We start from the raw sequence: 5723 nt of genomic DNA on the forward strand, positions 1-5723 counted from the left end.
CCTGGGTGGCTCAGTGGGTTAAGCATCTGCCTTCGGCTCAAGTCATGATCTCAGGGTCCTGGGATTGAGCCCTGCAAAGCAAAGGGCTCCCTGCTCGGTGGGGAGTCTGCCTCTCCCTTTCCCTCTGCCCCTCCCCCGCTGGTGTTCTCTCTCTCGCTCACTCTCTCTCTCTCAAATAAATAAATAAATAAAATCTTAAAAAAAATATATAGTTCCATGGAAGTCTAAAAGAGTTTTCTACATAAATATAAAATAAAATTTCAAAGTGATACGAAATCCTGTGTTAGTTTACTTGGCAGTGTTTTTCCTTTCTAACCGTACAGTGCTTGTTAACATCGGTGGCATCTAAACTGGATGAGATATGATCATGCATTTTCCTTATTGTCCGAGCCATTGTGAGGGGAGTTGTCTGGTACTTGCTGCAGAGGATATGGATTCGGCAGAGTATAGGACTAGGGTTGAGGAGGGAGGGGGGAGAGTGAAAACAAGCCTAAGAGGGACAGCCGGAGGAGGGTGAGCCAGGGTTTGTGGTGAACTGCTCAAAAGTATATACAGGAGCCCCATATTGTTTACTGTTTAGGTGTGTTAGTCCTAAACCTCCAATGGGTTAGGAAGAGCCTGGAATCCAGTGTCACCTGGCACCTAGCAATTGCAGGTGACATTGGAAATGTCTGCATTTCCCAAACAAAAATGAAGAAATAGGATCCGACCCAGGAGTTTTCCTGTATTTTACATTTGATTTGCCCTCAAAAGCCTTTACAGTTTTGCAGCTTTAGGGCTCATATAAGGGGAAATGGAAACATGCAAGAGATATACTTCCTTCTGGCATCAATTGCCCTTCATCTTCCGGAGGTGTGGCCAATTGTTGGGCAAATGTCCAGGGGCCAAAATCTAGATAGGACATGAGATCTAGACTGGGTTGGGGATCCAGTTGGCATTAGAGTGAAGCCTGAATCATGACCCTACACCTTAACAAACCAGCCACTTGTCTCATGAGCCTCTTCTCATCCTTCCTCAAGACAACGCCATGAGGGAGTGGGCGTCTATCATCGACCCTCTTTACAGACGGGAAAGCTGAAGCCGGGTTGTTCAGTTCACAGGGTAAAAGGCGGACCCGAATTTGAACTCAGGCAATCTGGCTCCAAAGCCAGTGATCATCTTAGCCACCGCATTATGGCATTTTAGATCTGTGGGGAATTTGGAAGACCAAGCCACTGATTTTACAGTTGAGGAAGCAGGGGCCTACAGAAAGAGCAGGACTTGCCCAAGATCCACAGGGAGGGGGTGGCGGGGCAGGCCTCAGCCCGCTTGTGGATCCGAGTTGGTAAAAGGAGGGGGCGGGGCTGTAGGCACAGAAGTACTGCCCTCCCCACCCCGCCCCCAATACAAAGTGCCCCTTCTTTCCATTTTGGGAACGGGTACAACTTGTTGAGGGGGTTGAAAGGGGGGGGGGGCGTTCGGAAAACCACCAGCCTTCTTCATTCTCGGGATTCCCGAGGCAGCCATTGTCCCGGGGAAGGAATGTACATCCAGCAGCCCCGAGGGGGGCGGGGCCCCTTTCCGGGCCCCAGACAAGCCTGCTTTGTGCTCTCCACCCAGGGCCCCTCCCGGGCCATCACAAACCAGGCCTTCTGAGCATTTTTCAGGGCTTCCAGGCCAGGTCATTAAGGAATGAAGCTACTGGGAAAGGCATGGGCCTTTTGCCAGTCTGGGACGGCTGCCTGGAGGAGGTGTGAGAGCACCGCCCAGAGGCCTGGGCTAGTTGCTCCTCGAAGTTAAAAATAGGCATTCCCAGCCTCCTATTACTAGGAATTATCCTAACCAGACATGCACAAAGGTGGAAGTTACAAGTCAAGCTTTTATTGATGAAAAAAAATCTGACAACAGAAGAAACTTGTTAAATTAATTCTTCCATGTCCACATGATGGAATATTAAGCTGTCATTAAAAATTATACGGTATGGGGGCACCTGGTTGGCTCAGTTGGTGGAACGTGCCTCTCGGGGCTGTAAGGTTGAGCTCCACCTTGGGTGGAGGGATTACTTAAAATAAAATCTTAGGGGCGCCTGGGTGGCTCAGTCAGTTAAGCATCTGCCTTGGGCTCAGGTCATGATCCCAGGGTCCTGGGATCAAGCCCCACGTTGGCTCCCTGCTCAGCAGGGAGTTTGCTTCTCCCTCTCCCTCTGCCACTCCCCCTGCCTGTGCTCTCTCTCTCTCTGTCAAATAAAATAAAATCTTTAAAAAAATTTAAAAAAAAAATCTTAAAAAAATTATGTGGGATAAATGCCTTTATAGACAGGAACAGATATTCAAAATATTTGTCTATTGAGAAAAGCAGATTATAAAATAATGTAGAGATCTCTCTCTATATATATTGATATCTCAAATAATATCTGGACTACTCCAGAGCCTTACCAGTGCTTATCTCTGGGTTGTGGGATTAAGGGGACTTGAGTTTTATTTTTTTATTATTTTTTTAAAGATTTATTTATTTATTTTGAGAGAGCGAGAGAGAGAGAGAGAGTACACGAGTGGGGGAGGGTCAGAGGGAGAAGCAGACTCCCCGCCGAGCAGGGAGCCCGATGCGGGACTCGATCCCGGGACTCCGGGATCATGACCTGAGCCGAAGGCAGTCGCTTAACCAACTGAGCCACCCAGGCGCCCAGGGGATTTGAGTTTTAAACAATTTTTGTTTTGTGCTTGTCCATACGTTCTAATTTTTGTATAAAGGTGTTTTACTTGTGTAACAAAAGTGTGTGTGTGTATACCGTGACTGTCCGCTGCTCTGGGCTGGGGGTCCCCCACCGGAGAAGTTTCTCCAACATGGCTCCCGCCCTCGGAGGAGAGGCAGAGACAGCTGTTGAAGCATCAGACTGAGCCTGAGCACCAGACAGGCAACGTGTGAGCCTAATGATAACAGAGACTACTCACTTCACACTGCGCAAAGTGCTTTCACACACAGTATCTTATTTGAATTCCCCCCCACAGCCCTCTCAGGTCACACCATCCCGCTTTTACAGGTGAGGAAACAGTCTCCAGAAGGTTACCGTGGCCCCCCGAGGGGCAGCCACAGGGAAGTGGGGAGCTGGGACTCAAAGCAAAGTCTCTGACCTTCCATCCCTTACCCCACCGCCTCCCACTCCTGCCCACCACAGCATCTTGCATTTGTTCATGCACCTGTCCTTCTCCTCCACTGAGTGTCAGTTTGTCTAGGAGGCCCGGGGGTTTTATGCAAGTCTCTATTCCCAGAACTTAACATACTGAGGCATCGGTATGTGCTATTGAATGAATGGATGGACATCCAAACCTGAGCACTGGTGAAACAGGTCATCCACAGTCCTGTTCTTTGCAACCAGTGTCTTTTCATACTTGCATTCTTTATATTTATTTCCCTTTGGTTCTTGAATATTAGCAAAACCTTTTGGAAAATGGCTGACAGCAAGAGTTGTTGTGGGAACAGCTCTCTGTCTGGATCTGAACCAAAACTTGAAAAAGGCAGAAACACTCCCACTCCCCGCTGCACACACCAGGAATGAACGGGAGGCAGCCAGGCTGGAGGCCAGCGGTACAGAGGAGTGGCCCTTGGTCAGCTCTCCTCCCTGCCTGGAGGGGTGGAGGTTTCTATCCAGGACCAATGCTTGGAAAGGATGGCGTTCCACACACGGAGCCACACTAAGCACACGCCATCCCAGAACCCAGACCCGGAGATGTGGAGGGTTCAAGGGTGGGCTGTGGGCCAATCAGAGAAGGCATCCTGGAGGAGAGAACTGGAAGGTTGGTTTAGGAAGGGGAGGAGACCAGGGCAGAGGGGAGAAAAGCAGGCGACGTGCCTGGGCAGTTGGGCGCTGGATGATTTAAGTACAACCAGATGTGCTGGGAGTCTCCTGTCAGGCCCAGCCCCAGTGAGGGCAGAGTGGGGGTGGGGAGACCTCTGAGCCACTTGGATTTCCACTTCTCCATTCTGCCCTGGGTGTGTGAGCTTTAGGGAAAGAAGCCCAGTGTGGTTCCAGAGGACCTGGCATGTGAAAAGTGAGGCGGTCAGGCTTGGATGTAGTCTTCTGCCTTTAGAGAGGGTACAGGAAGGGAAGGGCTCCTCTAGGGAGCAGGGTATTGGGCTCGAACACCTGGAACCTAGGAAAAAGGACTAGGAGAGCTCTGGGGTAGGAGCTCTCAGGGGATAGCTAGGGAGGGCTTTACAGAGGAAGTCCTATCTGAGTTGGGTTCTGAAGGATGAATAGGAGCTCCCAGACTGAATAGGGGAAAAGATACTCCAGGGAGAGAGGCTCAGGTGTTAAATTGTTGTGGGTGCTTAGTGAGAGGTTCTGTGGGGCTGTATTATAAAGCTATGTGGGGGAGATGACATTTCATTTTGGGGGGTTGGCCCAAAGCCTGTGCTGCAGGATGGGGGCCGATGGATGTGCTTCTGCTCACAGACCAAATGGTAGAGCCAGATGTGTGGTGAGGATTTAGAAGGTGGGTACCAGAGTCCCCAAGAGTTGGGCCCCTAAGGGGAAGGAGGGGACTGATGGTCAGCCCCAGCTCCTCCTCCCAAATCTTGTGTGGTCTGGCACAGAGCCAGGTCTGCCCAGAAGGACACTTTTTCTAGTTCTCATGGAGGCCCTTCAGAGCTGCTGGCTTGGGGCCCCGGGCTGGCTCAGGTGGTAGAGCATGCGACTCTCGATCTCAGGGTCATGAATTCGAGCCCCACATTGGGTGTAGAAATTACTAAAGAAAGAAAGAAAAAAAAAAAAGAGCTGGTGGCTGTGTGTGTGTGGGGGGTGGGGTGCATTGGCCCCCGACAACCTGTAGCTCACTGGGAAGGCAAACGTGGTGTGAGCACAGGGTCAGAGAGTGAGGGGCTTGAGCAGGGTTGGGGAGGCACTGGGAGCTGGGCCTTAGGGGCCAAAGAGCCAGAAAGAGAAAAGCAAGGGCCCCCATTTGTGGGGGGAGCAGCCTGAGCCCAGGCGAGTGGGCAGCAGCAGTGAGCTGGGTGTGGTGTCTCTGGGCGCACCCCAATCCCTCAGCCCCGGGACGCATTTCCTTCCTTTCCTGCTTCTTAATGACTCCTGAGTGGCCGATCCAGAGGACCACAAAGAGAGCTCTCCCCCGCCCTTTCCTCTTCCTCTCTTCCTTTTCTTCCTCCCTTCCTCCCTCCCACCCCCATCCTTCCCCGGGGCCCTTTTCTTTCCTTCCTCCTCACCCCACCTGCTCCTTCCTCCCTCCCTCTCTCTCGGCCCTCCACATCTTCCCTCGACTCCTCTCTCTTTTGAAACTCTTCACACTGGTTCTCCCGGGCCAGCTGGGTGAGTTTTCTTCATGTTTTCAGAAAGGCCTTGTTGCAAGTCTCTGGACCAGGAAGATCACACAGGCACACAGGCCCCTACGTACCCACACACACCCAAAACGTAGCACCTGCCTCCCCTGGGAGTGGGGTCGGGGTTGGGATTCTCCACCTTGGATGTGATACAAGCAAAATGACTAGGAAAGAATGGAGGGCCCCCTGCAGAAGCCAAGCATTACTGCCATCATCCCCACTGTTATTATCCAATCCACTGCTGGGCACTTGACCCACCCCTGAGCTGATCACAAGACCAGCCTGACTCCTGTCTGCAGCAGGGGGCTCTCAAGGCACAGATTCCTTGACTAGAGTCAGCCAGGAGAGGGTGAGCAGGGAGTCCTCAGAGAGCAGATCCCCAGCGCCCTGCCCAGGCAGGGCACGGGGAG

This window comes from Neomonachus schauinslandi, chromosome 5 (genome assembly GCF_002201575.2).
Source record: "Neomonachus schauinslandi chromosome 5, ASM220157v2, whole genome shotgun sequence".
In the NCBI taxonomy this organism is placed as follows: Eukaryota; Metazoa; Chordata; class Mammalia; order Carnivora; family Phocidae; genus Neomonachus; species Neomonachus schauinslandi.